This window comes from Protopterus annectens, chromosome 4.part1 (assembly GCF_019279795.1).
Source record: "Protopterus annectens isolate FY-2018-M chromosome 4.part1, PAN1.0, whole genome shotgun sequence".
NCBI classification, from domain to species: Eukaryota; Metazoa; Chordata; order Ceratodontiformes; family Protopteridae; genus Protopterus; species Protopterus annectens.
This window is the reverse complement of record NC_056734.1, coordinates 26,825,550-26,842,930: the sequence shown is the minus strand read 5'-3', so window position 1 is coordinate 26,842,930 and position 17,381 is coordinate 26,825,550.

Below are 17,381 nucleotides of genomic sequence, written 5' to 3'. Positions count from 1 at the left end.
TATAGTTGTACAATTATACATATACTAGGTGAGGATAAAGAGCTACAGGGTGCTTTTCATAGGTTACACTTAAGTTAGGTGAGTAAAGATGTGTGTTGGGTTGGGTTGAGTGGAGTTGAACAGGTAATCAGGTTATAGACGATTGGGAGATGGTACATGAGCAAAGCCACTACGTAGAAAGATATTGGTATAAAGACATTTTGAATACAGAGGCAGAAGTAATGGTCCAAAGATCAGATGAAAATGCATTCCAGAGTTTAGCAAAAGTAACAGATTATAGATACTGACCAGCAGGGAGTTTTGGTTTGTCTACTTAGATAACAGATTGGTTTTCAGATCTAAGATGCAATTAGACTTGATAATTAGTCAAAAGGAAAGGGCTGGGCATCCACGTGGTTTGTAGATAATTTTATGTGTTGTAGATAGTTGTTTGTAGCTGAGATGGTATGGAAGTTATAACAAGATCAGGGATTGTAGTATGCAGCAAGGATGGGATGAATATTTTGCATTAGTTACAAATTAACAATTTTGTTATAGCAGGTGTCCATCTCAGTTTTTAAGCAGGACTGGATACATCTTAATTTTTAAGCAGGACTGGATATTTGTTAGAATGGGAGCACCATAGAGGATATAAGGAATTAGAAACATTGAGGCAAAGGTTTGTCTAGAGGAGTAGTTTAAAAAAGTGTTTATATCTATATAGGGTTGCACTTTTTTGGTGAGTTTTTTTTAATATTGTTGTGGATGTGTTGGTCAGTGGTTACATTTTCATATATGGTAATGCCAAGTAGCTTGATAGAGAAAACAACCTCTATGGTGGTTTTGTTAAAGGAGTAAATGATAAATTCAGATTTGTTATTAATGGTGTTTTTTTAGGGTGAATAGTAGGGACTTGATTTTATTAGGATTAAGGGCAAGTTGATTGTTGGTCATCCAGATTTTGGTTATGGAGAAAGCATTTTGGGTCTTATCCAGAAACTCTGACTCTGAGGTGGCAGAGCAGATGATTGTAGAATCATCTGCATATTGAACTACTGAGGCATGAGTAAGAGCAGAGTGGAAGTTATTAATATATATGCTGAAAAGAAGAGGCACTAAGATGGACCCTTGAGGAACTCCAGTGGAAGTAGTGAGAATAGGTGAAAAGGACTGTGGCCATTTGGTAGATTGTTGTCTGTTTGTAAGATAGCTGGTAAACCGGTCAAGGACAGGAGTGGATATGCCTAGGTGTGAGAGCTTAGAAAGAAGGACAGAATGGAAATGGTATCAAAGACCTTTGACAGATTGTGGAAGAGTGCAGAGACAATTTTACCTTCATTATGAACATCATTGACAGTGTTTTTGAAGGATAGGAGAGCAGTAGTAGTAGTAGTACTGTGTCCAGGCCAGAAACTGTGTTGAGTAGTGGAAAGGAGCTGGTTTTGGATTAAATAATTCATAAATTGGATTTGAATACATTTTCCATTATAATATAATATGGCTATGGCATGGAAATTAGAGATGTCAGTATTGTTGCCTCCTTTATGAAGTGGGAGGACGTAGGTTTTTTCCAGATGGAAAGTACATAGGATACTTCAATAGATCTGTTTATGTATACTAATGGAATAACTAATAGATCTAGCTGAAATTATAGATATTCAGGGGGTAAGTTGTCTGGGGCAGTGCTACCAAGTTTGACATTTATATATTTAGTTATGGCAGCAGTAGGGATGGGAGAGAAAAAAAGGGTGAAAAGAAGGGTTTGTAGAGGAGTGATGAGTTGGTTTAGGGTTATTGTTGTGGCTAGTTTGAGGAAAAGCGGTAGCAAGTTTGGATATAATCTCTATACAGTAAGAGTAGAAGAGTAAGGCTATTCCTGTTAGAGTTTTGTCAGGGTTTGAACAAGGATTGCTCTTAGAGCCAGGGTTGAGTAGAGTGGAGACAGAGTTCCAGAATTGTTGGGGGGCGGGTTGGTTACAGTGTTTTGGAGACATAGGTAGTGGTGTTTTTTTTATCTTTAATAAGTAGGTGTTTTACTTGATTGCAGAGATGTTTATATAACAACAGGTCTAGAGGATTGTTTTCTTTTTCTGTCATTTTTTCGATGTTCTATCTCTGGCAATCATATGTTTTTCTGTATCTCTAGATAACCAGATAGCATGATTTGTTTTTATTCTCTTGTTTTGGAGGGGGCTATTCTTGAGGATGTTGAAATTAACAATTCAAGAGCTTTGTCAAGGGGTAAAGATTTTAGAATGATCTAATTAATATTACTTAATACCTGTGGAAGCATTGAGGTGTTTAGGTGAAATGGCAGTGGAGTTTTTAACCAGATTGTTTAATGAAATCTTGGAAAGTGAGAGGATGCCTGAGGAATGGAGAAAAAGTGTTTTGGTACCGATTTTTAAGAATAAGGGTGATGTGCAGAGCTGTAGTAACTACAGAGGGATAAAACTGATCAGTCACAGCATGAAGTTATGGGAAAGAGTAGTGGAACCAAGGTTAAGAAGGGACATGATGATTAGTGATCAGCAGTATGGTTTCATGCCAGGAAAGAGCACTACAGATGCGATCTTTGCTCTGAGAGTGTTGATGGAGAAGTACAGAGAATGTTGGAAGGAGTTGTATTGTGTTTTTGTAGGCTTAGAGAAAGCATATGACAGGGTGCCTAGAGAGGAGTTGTGGTATTGTATGAGGAAGTCAGGAGTGTCAGAAAAGTATGTAAGAGTGGTACAAGATATATACGAGGGTAGTGTGACAGCGGTGATGTCTGTGGTGGGAGTGATGGGTGCATTTAAGGTGGAGGTGGGGTTACATCAAGGATCAGCTCTGAGCCCTTTCTTATTTGCAATAGTGATGGACAGGTTGACAGATGAGATCAGACAGGAGTCCCCGTGGACTATGATGTTTGCAGATGACATTGTGATCTGTAGTGAGAGTAGGGAACAGGTGGAGGAGACCCTGGAGAGATGGAGATATGATCTAGAGAGAAGAGGAATGAAGGTCAGCAGGACTAAGACAGAATATATGTGTGTGAATGAGAGGGAGGATAGAGGAATGGTGAGGACACAAGGAGTAGAGGTGGCGAAGGTGAATGAGTTTAAATACTTGGGGTCAATAGTTCAGAGTAATGTTGAGTGTGGAAGAGAGGTGAAGAAGAGAGTACAGGCAGGATGGAGTGGGTGGAGAAGAGTGTCAGGAGTGATTTGTGACAGACGAGTTCCTGTAAGAGTGAAAGGGAAGGTCTACAAGCGGGTAGTGAGACCAGCTATGTTATATGGGTTGGAGACAGTAGCACTGACAAAAAGGCAGGAGTTATGTGGTAGAATTAAAGATGTTAAGATTTGCACTGGATGTGACGAGGGTGGACAGGATTAGGAATAAGTATATTATAGGGTCAGCCCAGGTTGGAAGGTTTGGAGACAAAGCCAGAGAGGCATGCTTACATTGGTTTGGACATGTGCTGAGGAGGGATGCTGAGTATATTGGGAAAAGATGCTAAGGATGAAGCTACCAGGTAACAGGAAAAGATGAAGGCCTAAGATAAGGTTTTTGGATGTGGTGAGAGAGGACATGCAGGTGGTTGGTGTGACAGAGTAAGATGCAGAGGACAGAAAGAAATGGAAACAGGTGATCTGCTGTGGCGACCCCTAATGGGAACAGCTGAAAGAAGATGATGATGATGATGATCATTGAAGGTTAGCTAGATTTCTGTCGGGTTTGCATTGGTGTTGGTGTAATGTTGTGGAGGTGCTGCATGTTATGTAGGCAGGCTGATGGTCACTGATATTGCAAGGCATAGTTCATGCCGAAAAAAATTGTTGGGGTCTGATACTAAAATCCAGACTAGGATGGAAACATTATTGTTGTTTTTCTTGGGCTGGGTTACACTAGAAAGAAGCTGGGTGAAGTTATAGAGATTAGCCGGTATAGTGGGAGAGGGATTTGCATGATCTAATCATTTTATATTTATACCACCTAAAATTATTGTTTCATTGTGAATGTTGTTTGTGGTCCTTGCTAGAATTTCTTCTGATATTGGATATTATTATCTGGTGGGAGGTATATGGCAATCAAGCAAAGACTGTTGAATTTATTCAGCTGTAGGTGTGCTATTAAGAGTTCAGCTGCAGAGAATTGGGGAATAGAGCTAGAGTAAGGGATGATGGTGAAAATATTTGGATAAAAAAGAGCAACTACGTTGCCTTTCTTGTGGGGTCAGTCTGATCTTAAGCACGAGAAACCAGGAAGTAAGAATTCAGAATCTATTATGTATGGTTTTAGCCATGTCTTGGTTACAGCATTTATATCTGGTTTAGAGTGCAAAATCCATGCATGGAATTCTGGGATATTGTTTCTAATACTTTGTAGGTTAGTGTTAGTTGTATTCAGGGATTTGTGAGGTTTGGAAGAGTGTGATGCAAAATGAATAGGTCCAGGGTTGGGGTGGATATCCCCACATTGAGGTAAAGTGCCAACACTATATAAATGTGTATAATACAGTCTGTTTTTGGAGTTATGCTGACTTGTGAGCAATGCTATACAAGGAGTGGTGTGTTTCTGTAAAAGGATTATAGGTTTGAAGAGTAGCTGTGTGTTGGTAGCATAGAGGCTAGAGGACATTTTGGAATAATTTCTGTGATTGAATGATTGGGTGGAGGTAACAGATGAGGTTTTAAATGGGTTATGTTTAAGATGTAGTGGTATGAGATAAAGAAGAAAGAAAAGAGATAGAGTAAGAGAACAGAGTACTATTGTCATGGTTAGTGGTAACATTATACGTTGAATTAATGTAGTGTCACAGGGGTAGAACTACTAAGTGGAGAAAGAGTACTTACTGTTGGAGAAATTAAGAGCAAATTGCTTGGAGATGTTAATGACTCAGCTAATTGGTGCAGTCTGTTAAATTGGAAATATTATAGTAGGTGTGAGTAGTAATACTAGTTCAGGCTTGTGTTGATTGGTTGGTGGATTGAAGGTGGAATTATGGTTACCTATAAATGTAATTGATAAGGGGGTGGGTGGGAAAAGGGGCAGAGTAGGGAAGCTGAGTGAGCCAGAGTGTAAAGAGGATGAACAGAGGTGGCCGAACCATGACTCAGCATTGATCAAAGAGAAACAATCTGCTAACTGCAAGTCAGTGCCTTAGGACTTAGTTCACTAGCCTGTATTGCAAGAAACTATGGCTGAGCTGCTAAAAGAACCAAGAATAGATCCAACTATGCACTTAATAAGGCAAGTGAGCTGATAAATGAATAAGTTCAGTTAAAGGGTTCAAGGGAGCTGATGTAGTGTGCGCATCACTAGCTACTTAACTATGAAATATTGCTAAGGATGAAAGTGGCAGGGAAATACACAGTAAACTTTCATATACTGGTTGTTAGGCAGTAGTGTGTCTTTGTGGGAGGCTTTGTGGTGCAGCTGCCTTTCAATAATTGGGATCACAGCACACTGGAAGGGTAACCTTTAATGAAAAAAAAAAAGAAAAGAATAGCATCAAGAGATTGATTATTAGCATAGCATAGAAGCAAGGGTGGAAAAAGAGAGAGGATGGTTGAGGTAAGGCAGTAAATGTTAGGTAACAATGAATCTGGGCATACTGGGGCAATGCGGCAACTGCCTCATGTACACAGACAATCCTCTCCTCCTACCACCCAACACTACAACCTGCGAGAGATGCACTTACATAGCCAAACTGGAAGCAAAGCTCTCTCCGGTCAACACTGTGCTAGTCAGTCAAGAGGAGAAGGCTAACACCTGCATTACACCTCTAGCAACTCATAGCCCTTCAAAACCCACACCATCAACTCCCACACATAGCAACACTAAACCCACATATGCAGAGGCCCTTAACATTAACCTGCCCAAGCAACAAGGACCTCCGAAGCTGAAACACAAACAAACACCAGTCACAACCAAAGTGACACATAGCTCACAACACCAGTGTGCCACCCAACAACAGCCCCTAAGGCAAGACAATGTTCCCAGCACTTTAGTCATAGGTGACTCTATAGTCAGGCACACTGATGTCCCACTCACCAGGCTGAACAAGGAGAAAATTACAGTCAGCTGCCTGTCGGGTGCCAGGATCCACCACATAACGCATGCACTCAAGTCACTCCACAACAAGTACAAATATGACTCTGTCATTGTCCATGCTGGAGTAAATGACTTGAGATGTACTTCCCTGGACTACATGAAAAGAGACATGGAAGAGCTCTTGGATCATGTGACCCAGGCAGGTATGATCCTAGCCCTGAGTAGCATCCTGCCTTCACCCAGAATTATACCACAGTATAAGGACAAAATGATTGACTTCAACAATTGGCTAAGCTTCTGGTGTCATTCAAAGGGGATCCAGTATTTGTCTGCCTGGGAAGACATGATCGACAAACCATGATGCTTTGCCAGAGATGGTCTGCACCTGTCACCCCTGGGATTCAGGTTACTGGCTAAAGCTCTTGCCACCTCTATAGTGCCTTTTTTAGGCAAGGTTCAAAGGATAAAACCACCACCATAACAGATACAAGCATGCAAAATCTGAAGGTAATGCTACTCAATGCTAGAAGTCTAAACCTCAAAATGCACCCTCTCGCGGCACTCCTAAAAATGGAGAACATCGATATCTGTGCAGTGACTGAGACCTGGTTCAAGGCTCCAGAGAGCACCACTGCAATACCAGGCTACAATTCTTACCACACTTTTCGGCCACAAAACCAAGACCGAAACACTAAAGGTGGAGGAGTGTCCATAATCACCAAGGATATTCACACCTACAAGCTAGTTGACCAACACAATGCATCTGAAATTCTCCAGTTGCAACTAACACTAGGTAAGACTGCAATCCAAATTGTAGCTTGCTACAGATCCCCCACCATACCCCAGGATTCTCACTACACCTTCCTAAACATACTGGAAAATATTAAGATACAACCAAGCACCCTAATACTAGGTGATTTCAACTACCCTGCCATTAATTGTGAAAACTACTCGGGTACCAACTCCTTTTCCCAACGGTTCTTGGAATTCATAAATTCCAACGCCCTGGATCAACTAATCCATTGTCCCACCAGGGGCTCCAATATCCTAGACCTGGTCATTACCAACATGGGAGATAGAAGATCCACACCAGTGATCACCCCCTCATTGGTCAGGTCTGACCATAAGCAAATCACCCTTGACATCCACATCCCACCCCCACGCCCCAGTAAGGAAACCTCCTTAAGAAACTTCTCCAGAGCCAACTTCATGCTACTGAAGTCAGAAGTGACAAACTTTACAACACCCACACAGACAGGATCTGGAAGTTCGACTGCAGAATCCTACACTAAGGCACTGTATGAGCACATCCACGCATGCATGAATCGTGCCATCCCAAATAGAACCAAGATGCTCTTCTCCAAAAAAGGAAGCCAATCTGGTGGTCCCCTGCTATAAACAAACTATACAACAGAAGGAAGAAACTGTTGCAGAAAAGAGGAAAATCCCAGGATGCAAAAAAACTCCCTCACCAGCCTCTGTAAGAAGCTATGATCCCTCATAAAATCCTCAAAAGCTAGTTACGAAAATAAAAATGCCAAAGATTCCAAAGACAACCACAGGGCATTCTATAGTTATGTCAAGAATCTAAATGGTAATGCTCAGATCTGCTCTGAACTACAACAGAATGGCATTAAATATACTGATCCCAAGGATATTGCCAATATCCTGGCAGATCGATTTAGTGCCAACTTCACTCCCCTCTCACCCCCTAAAGGGCCCATCTTAATACCAAAAGATTGCCAAATTCTGATAATCACAGCCACACAGGTAGAAACAGCACTCTCCAAAGTTAAGAATACAGCATCCATGGGACCAGATGACATCCCAGGCTGTGTACTACATGAACTACAAAATGAACTGGCACCCCACCTAAGTGTCATGTTTAATCATAGCCTCACCATTGGCTTCGTGCCCACTGATTGGCGTACAGCTACAGTTATCCCGCTCCACAAGGGAGGATCCACCTTGGATCCCGGGAACTACCGTCCCATCAGTCTGACAAGCCTGATCTGCAAGGTCATGGAACGCATTATCATGGAACTTATAAACAAAGACATAGGCAACCTCCAGACATTGGACCCACCCAGTTTGGGTTTGTGAAGGGCCGATCTTGTCTCCTGAATCTGATTGACTTCTTTGAATCGGTGTCCAGAGCTGTGGACGAGGGTAAGGAGGTCCACACAGCCTATCTGCACCTCGCCAAGTCCTTCGACACCATCCCCCACTCTGGAATAATATATAAACTTACTAAGCTGGGCATAAATCCCTACATCACTCGATGGGTTGCCAACTGGCTTACTGACAGAACCCAGACTGTAAAAGTAGCTGACTCCAAATCCAGCTCCAGACAAGTGACAAGTGGAGTACCTCAGGGTTCAGTCCTGGGACCACTCTTGTTTGGCATCTACTTCTCTGAAGTACAGGCTAACATTAAGGGACTCTGGCTAACAAAGTTTGCAGTTGACTGCAAACTGGGAGCCATTATTGAATCCCAAAATGATGTGGATATTCTACAAAAGGGCCTTACAGAAACAGATGCCTGGTGCCAGAGCAATGGGCTCAAGCTTAATGCCAAGAAATGTATAGTCATCCCCTTTGGAAAAAAAACATGTACCCATGAACTACCACATAGGTGGCAGGACACTAAACATCGAAAGTGTGATGAGAGACTTAGGGACACAAGTGGACAGTGGTCTCACTTTCGATAACCACATCACCAAAACACTCAGGAAATCCTTCTACGTGGCACACCTCATCACTAAGGGCTTTTCATCCAGAAAAAAGGAGGTCATTGTCCCACTGTACTCTTCCCTCATTAGACCCATTATAGAGTATAATGTCCCATTTGGGATGTACCTCACAAGACATCTGCAACAGCTGGAAAGGCCACAGAAATACCTCACTAAAAGAATCACAGGCCTGAAAGCAGATGCCATATGCTGACCGTCTAAAAAAACTCCAGCTATACTCTGCGGCATATCGTCTACTCAGAAGCGATCTCTGCTTAACATACAAGGCCTTGTCAAACCCTGAGCTGTTGGACATGCTCCACTTAAATAAATCCCAATCCCTCAGAGCCACATGCTCCAGGGATCTAAACCTTATCATCACATTGAACAAAACATGCTGGAGGGATATGTTCCTGACCCAGAGACTCCCCATACTCTGGAATAGACTGCCCATACATGTCAAACAGAGCACCTCATTGACCCTCTTCAAAAGGAACCTTGATGATTGGATGGGAGATAGGAAATTCACCCCGGGGATCATGTCAGTCACCCTGCTAGACAGGGTCCCAGAGAAGTAAATATTGTGGGAAAAAATTTCCAGGGAATTGTTTTGGCTAGGCTTGCATAGGCCTTAGGGCCGATAGCCTAGTAACAACCTATGAACCTATGAACCTATGTAAATGTAAGTATGCAGTTTTAAATGACCCTTTGCACACATCAGAACAGTATGGAGCATCAGAATTGAAACATTCCCCTTTCCATATATAATACAGAGATTCCCTAGTGAAAATAAAACTACACTATAATTAATGGAAAATTACATTGCATGTAGGTAGGCAAAATACCTAGAATTGTCTTAAACAATTAAATGCGACCATTCCAAGTTAAGGACATAACTGCAAATCTACTGGTTGGGGCAGATACCTGTAAGAACAGCGCAGCAGAGAAAACTCATGAAAACACCCTGTAGCTGAGTACAATCCTTGTCTTACATCATGAGGGAAGTTTATTAACAATAAGTTCAAAGCAACAAAAGTCCATTAAATCAGAATCATACTATCTGATAACAATTTAGTCAAGAATATAAATCATAGGTTCATAGTTCATAGGTTCATAGTTTAGTACTAAGCTAACTGCCCTTGCGAGCCATTTTAAGCCTAGCCAATTATCCCTTGTGAGACTCAAACCCTGCACCTTGTGTTTGTAAGGCAAACACCTTAGCCATTAAGCCACCCTCCCAACCCTGCAATAAATGATTGTCTAGCAACCTGCTAGTAGTATATATGACAGTACTTCCATACAAAACTGCTTATCATACAATAAATGTAGAGTCTGTGACCTTGTAATGCTTAAGTAACATAATTGCAAGAACCTCATCTTTTTCTTCTTCTTCTTTCGGCTTTTCCTGCTTAGGGGTCACCACAGCATTTCACATGTCCACTCATGATTGGCAGTGGAGTTTTATGGTGTTGAGTTGCCAGCCCGGTGCCTAACCTTCCACAGAAGGCACACACACACACACTCACACCTAGGTCCAATTTAGAGTGTCCAATCCACCCTACAGCATGTCTTTGGGATGTGGGAGGAAACCGAAGCACCCGGAAGAAACCCATGCGACCACAGGGAGGACATGCAGGCTCCACACAGAAGGCACCCCAGCTGAGGATCGAACCAGGGAACCTCTTGCTGTGAGGCAAAAACAAGAACCTCATATGGTGGGAAAATAGGGAATGATACTGCATGTATGCTAACGATATTTCAGAAAAGTCATGCACGGGACAAATGAACAACTTTTCCCTATATTTGATTGCTTGGAAGGAAAACAAGTGTAAGCAGCATTGAACAGAGGTCCTAGTTTCAAGCAAAACACAGTCCATATACTATAGACACAACAGATTGTGAATCTATACACACATAGTAAGATAGCACAGGTAGTACAGGAATAATAGATTACAGCATGGTAAATAATGAGCTAAAAGTTTCATCTTTTGCAAGCAATAACAAACAGCTACTCTTGAGAACAGACAGAGAACAAATTAAAACCAAATACTGTGTAATAAAGTTAAAATGCACAACTAAAAAAACATAAAACTTACTTGGCAGGGCACACTACATCAGGCATATAGGGACTAGAGTAGGGGACAAGAGTATATACTTTAAAAAATGGCACCGTTCACAGAACCTGTATAAATAAACTTTTGTCCGTACTCTACAGGAGTGAGCTGGTCCCAGTTTTTATAAGACAAAATACTAGTCATGCTTACATGGGAGATTGACCAACCATGACTCAGAGATGGTGGCACTGATCAAAGAGAAACAATAATCGAACCACAGGTCAGTGCCTCAGGACTTAGTTCTCTAGTCTATATTGTAACAAGCTAGGGTTGAGCTGCTAAAAGAACCATGAATAGAACCAACTATGCACTTAATAAGGCAAGTGAGCTGATAAAGGAATAAGTTCAGTTAAAGGGTTCAAAAGAGATGATGTAGTGTGCACACCACTAGCTATTTAACTATGAAATATCACTAAGTAAGTAAGAGGCAGAAACATGCAGAGTAAACGTTCATATAGTGTCTGTTATGCAGTATTGTGGCTTGGCAGGAGGCTTTGTGGTGCAGTCACCTTAAATGAATTGGGACCATGGCACACTGGAAGGGTAACCTTTAATGAAAAAAAAGAATAGCACCAAGAGATTGATTGCTAGAGTAGCGTAGAAGCAAGAGTGGAAGGAGAGACAGTATGGTTGAAGTAAGGCAGTAAATGTTAGGTAAATGCATGTATGCTACTCTGAATGCCCCTTTGAGCACATCAGTACAGTAGGGAGCATCAGAATTTAAACATTTCCCTTTCTGTATATAATACGGAGGTTCCATGGTGAAAATATGGCTACACTATAATTAATGGAAAGTTATGTGGTACATAGGTAGACAAAATACCCATAATTGTCTTAAACATTTAAATCCGACCATTCCATGTTAAGGACGTAGTCGCAAATCCACTGGTCGGGTGCAGATACCTGTAGGAATTGCTCAGCACAGTAAACTCATGAAAACACCCAGTAGCTCAGTACAATCCCTGTCTTACAACCTGAGGGCAGTTTATTAGCAATAAGTTCAAAGCAACAAAAGTTCATTAAGTCAGAGTTATTCAATCTGATAGCAATTTAGTCAAGAACATAACAAGTCAAATCACTCAATAAATGATTGTCTAGCAACCTACAAGTAGTATATATGACATTACATGCATACAAAACTTCTTATTATTCAATAAATGTATAGATTATGAACTGGTAGCGGTTAAGTAACATAGTTGCATGCCACCTTCATATGGCGGTAAAATAGGGAGTGTCACTGCAGGTATGTTAATATTTCAGAAAAGTTATGCACAGGACAAATTAACAACTTTTCCCTATATTTGATAGCTTGGAAGAAAATCACGTGTAAGCTGCATTGAACAGAGGTTGTAATTTTAAGCAAAACACAGTTCATATCCCGGAGATTGTAAATCCATATACACACAGTAAATTGCAGAGATAGTAGAGAAATAACGGATTACAGCATGGTAAACAATCAGCTAAAAGTTTCATGTTTTGCAAGTAATAACAAACAGGTAATCTTGAGAAAACTAAAATCAGATACTGTGTATTAATGTTAAAATACATAACTATAAAACATAAAACTTACTTGGCAGGACACAGTACAGGTGTAAAGGGACTAGAGTATGCAACAAGAGTATGTACTTTTAAAAATGGGACCATTCACAGCACCTAAATAAACTTTTGGCCATACGGTACATGAGTGGGCTGGTCTTAGTTTTCAAAAGAAAAGATACTAGTCATGCCTATATGGGAGATTGACCAACCATGACTAAGAGATGGTGGTGTTGTTCAAAGAGAAACATTCAGCTAATGGCAGGTCAGTGCCTCAGCACTTAGGTCTGTAGCCTGTATTGTAAGAAACTAGGGCTGAGCTGCTAAAAGAACCAGGTATAGAACCAACTATGCACTTAATAGGGCAAGTGAGCTGATAAAGGAATACGTTCAGTTAACGGGTTCAAAGGAGCCGAAGTAGTGTGCACACTGCTAGCTATTTAACTACGAAATATTGCTAATGAAGGAAGTGTCAGGCACATACTCAGTAAACTTTCATATAGTGGCTGTTAGGAAGTAGTGAGGCTTTGGGGGAGGCTTTGTGGTGCAGTCGAGTTTCACTAATTGGGGCCATGATGCACTGGAAGGGTAACTTGTAATGAAAAAAAAAAGAGAAAAAGAATAGCTGCAAGCAACTGATTGTTAAAGTAGCTTAGAACCAAGATGGTCGAGGTAAAGCAATAAATGTTAGGTAAATGTAAGTATGCTACTTTAAATGCCCATTTGTAAACAACAGAACAATATTCTTTCTCTCATTCTGGAGCTGTGACATCTCAGACTCCTGCTCACCTTCTAGAAGAGCGCACTCCATGTCCAGCTCTCTTGAAGATTCTTTCATTTGATTGTCAAGATCTTTGATTTTTTGCTCAAGCTCCTCTATATTGCTAAGGACATGAAGGCATTCCTTCTCAATATATATTAAGTCCTGATTTATGTGTTGATCTGTCACTATATTGATATTGGACATCAGAATGGAAACATTCCCCTTTCTGTATATAATATGGAGTTTCCCTGGTGAAAATACAACTACACAATAATTAATGTAAAAATACAAGTTACATAGGTAGACAAAATACCCAGGATTTTCTTAAAGATTTAAATGCGACCATTCCATGTTAAGGACGTAGGCGCAAATCCACTGGTCAGGTGCAGATACCTGTAGGAACTGCTCAGCACAGTAAACTCATGAAAATACCCTGTAGCTCAGTACAATCCTTGTCTTACAATGTGAGGGCAGTTTATTAACAATAAGTTCAAAGCAACAAAGTTCATTAAATCAGAGTCATACTATCTGATAGCAATTAAGTCAAGAATATAACAAGTCAAATAACTCAATAAATGATTGTCTAGCAACCTACTAGTAGTATATATGACATTACATGCATACAAAACTCCTTATTATTCAGTAAATGTACAGACTGCGACCTGGTAGTGGTTAGGTAATATAACTGCAAGCAGCCCTTGTATGGCAGGAAAATAGGGAGTGCTACTGCAGGTATGCTAACAATATTTCAGAAAAGTCATGCACGCGACACATTAATAACTTTTCACTATGTCTGATTGTTTGTAAGGAAAGCAAGTGTAAGTACCATTGAACAGAGATCCTAATTTCAAGCAAAACACAGTCCATATACCGGAGACACAGTAGATTGTAAATCTATACCCACATAGTTAGTTAGCATAGGTAGTGAAGAACTAACAGATTACAGCATAGTAAACAATCAGCTAAAAGTTTCACATTTGCAAACAATAACAAACAGGTACTCTTTAGAACAGATGGAGAACAAACTAAAACCAAATACTGCTTAATAAAGTGAAACTACACAACTATAAAATGTAAAACTTACTTGGCAGCACACTGCATCAGTTTTACAGGGACTGAAGTATGGGACAAGAGTATGTGCTTTTAGAAATTGCATTGTTCACAGCACCTGTATAAATAAACTTTTGTCCGTACCCTACAGGAGTGGGCTGACCTTAGTTTTCATAAGACAAGATACTAGTCATGGCTACATGGGAGATTGACCAACCATAACTCAGAGACGGTGGTGCTGGTTAAAGAGAAACAATCAGCTAACCACAAGTCAGTGCCTTGGGACATAGTTGTAAGAATCTAGGGCTGAACCGCTAAAAGTACCAGGAATAGAACCAATTATGCACTTAATAGGGCAAGTGAGCTGATAAAGGAATACGTTCAGCTAAAGGGTTCAGGGGAGCTGATGTAGTGTGCAAACTGCTAGCTATTTAACTATGAAATATTGCTAAGGAAGAAAGTGGCAGGAACATATATGGTAAACTTTCATATAGTTACTGTTAGGCAGTAGGGTGGCTTGGGGGGGGGGGGCTTTGTGGTACAGTTGCCTTTCACTAATTGGGACTGTGGCACACCCGAAAGGTAACGCACTAAACTTTCATATAGTGGCTGTTAGGAAGTAGTGTGGCTTTAGGGGAAGGTTTGTGGTGCAGTCACCTTTCACTAATTGAGACAGCGGCACATTGGAAGGGTAACTTGGCACGGCACACTACATGAGAAATACGGGGACTAGAATATGGGACAAGACTTTGTAATTTTAAAAATGGCTATATGGCAGATATACATGTGTCTGCCAACAATCTGACTGCCACTTATTCCATATTGGAGCAAAAGTCAGGTATAGCAAAGCTGTTATCCTGACAACCTTCATGAGATTTTTGTTTGCCATATTACACTCCTGACATGCTGTATAAACATTCTGGAGAGTACCGTGAAATAGATGAAACTTGTGGCTGCCATCTAGTTTTGCAAGTGATGTTGGAAATTAGACAGTCATGCTGCCCATATACAAGTGGAGGTCTCCTTTTAGAACCCCAATCTCAACAAGATATTCATTAGTGGATGCATTCGTCAGTGCATGCCCCGCAGCCTTCCTTTGGGAGAAGTAGGAATGCAATACCTGTTCACTCCTTTCCCTCACCAGTTGTTTTTAGCAGCTTCCAGTCTATTATTCAAATGCAGTTTATTTTGGCCATAGTCACATTTCTGTCACTTTTACACCACAGTGCTATCCCATTACCAGCATATATTTAAATATATGTTACCTCATAGCTTGATTCCTCCCATAGTCAAGGTGGTTACCTATAGTGTAGTTCTGGTACAGGGCACTTTTCTTCTGCTTTTTATTTTCTTAAAATAAAGAAACAGAGTATCTGTTTATTTTAAGTAAATACAATAAATGCAATAAAAATAGTTGATTAATTAGATTAAATAAAAGTACATTAAGTTAATGAATGGACTGCAGTACCCCTGTTCCAAGATAAACCAGTTGCAGAACCCTAGATGAGAGGTGCTGTACCTCTGGTCATTCAATTTCATGATCTCATATGAGTCAAATGGAGCAAGAAGTCAATACATTTGAAAGTTTAGGTAATATCTATGTTATAATGAGCAGCTGTTCTATTATCACTTGTGCAAGTTTGTTTTTTTCTTAAATGCCAGTACTGCCAGGCATCTAGGTATGGTACATCAGTGTCCTGGGATGCATTACCATAATTTTAACAGTCCCTGATGCAGAATTTCCCTGATTTTGCCTTATATGCTTTCCCGGACCCTCACAAAATTTTTAATTTTCTGGATAATCACAAAGGATTACAGCTGGCCAAAAATGTCAGGTGTTAAAATGTTATGATTCTTGTTCTATTAATTTTTGAAGTGAATTTTGAAATTGCTGGGCTGTCTGTGGGGGAACATTATTAACTGTTTTTGTTTGTACCTTATTTTGGCTTTACATGACTACTGTCACTTTATGTGACTGAACTTAGAAAACTTCCTTGTGTGGATACTGCTTGTACTGAACAAAGCTGAAATACATTAAATCACTATTTTATTACAATCCGGTATCTGAAGTATATGCAGGAATATAATGACAGGTTAAGGTTCTGACATATTGTGGGACAAATGTTAATATGATAATAAAACTTAAAAACAATTAAAGTATGCAATATTATTGTAAATTGCCATTGGATACCACCCTTAAATTTAAGAAGAAGATTAAAAAAATGCATTATTGGGTAATCCAAAATGCTATTTCAAAATCCTTGAGGAATCAATTAACTGTAGTTAAACCTTCACCACAATTTTTACATCCTCCTGGTAGACCAATAGTTTCATGACATGGACCTTATGACGACTGTGCCCTGGCCCAGCAATCAAGGAGCCTCAGTCCTCACCACTAACACCAGGGAGGTTGTCTCCTAGAAGAGGAAAGGATAACAAATACACACAGTAAAGTACAATTTCCCTAAAGTGCACACAGAGATCACAGTCAGTCTGGGGATGGTTGCTCCCTTGCTCTCCAGGTCCCCAATAAGACTCCTTACTGGTACAGCTATAGGGTCCAGATCTCAGCTTAGCTGGCAAGCTAGCCTCCAGTACCCTCTCTGTCCCACCAGTACTTCATGTCCCTGCCCAGGTAGCTGACACACACACCACACTTTGAGATAAGTATTTAAACAACTTCAAAGACACTCCTGGGAAAGGCTGACACAGATTCTCTAGCTACCCAAAGGCCCTTGAAAGGGTGTCCAATTATTACTGTACAATATTATTATCCAATTGGTAATATGACTATTCAGTCTAAGGCTTATTAGAGTGGCCTATTACAGTAACCTCTATAAATATGCAATGTACTCTAGAGCCTATCTCTACACAAGCCAGCCACAGGTAAAGTTTTTTTAAAATATTTAATAATAAATAATTAAAACACAAGACAATACTACTACACCACAGAGATATCTAAGAGTTCAGAGATCACACAGAAACTTAAAACAATACAGTAGGACAGGTCTGATGTCAAAGAAAAACACAATCTAACTTTCTAATCTTTAGATAATCTTTAAGAGAAAACACAATGCTATAATCCTACTTAGATACATAAATAGCATAAGCAGTACTGGGGTTGATGGTCCAAGACAAATGCTTTTAGTCTCTCACTGAACAATAATT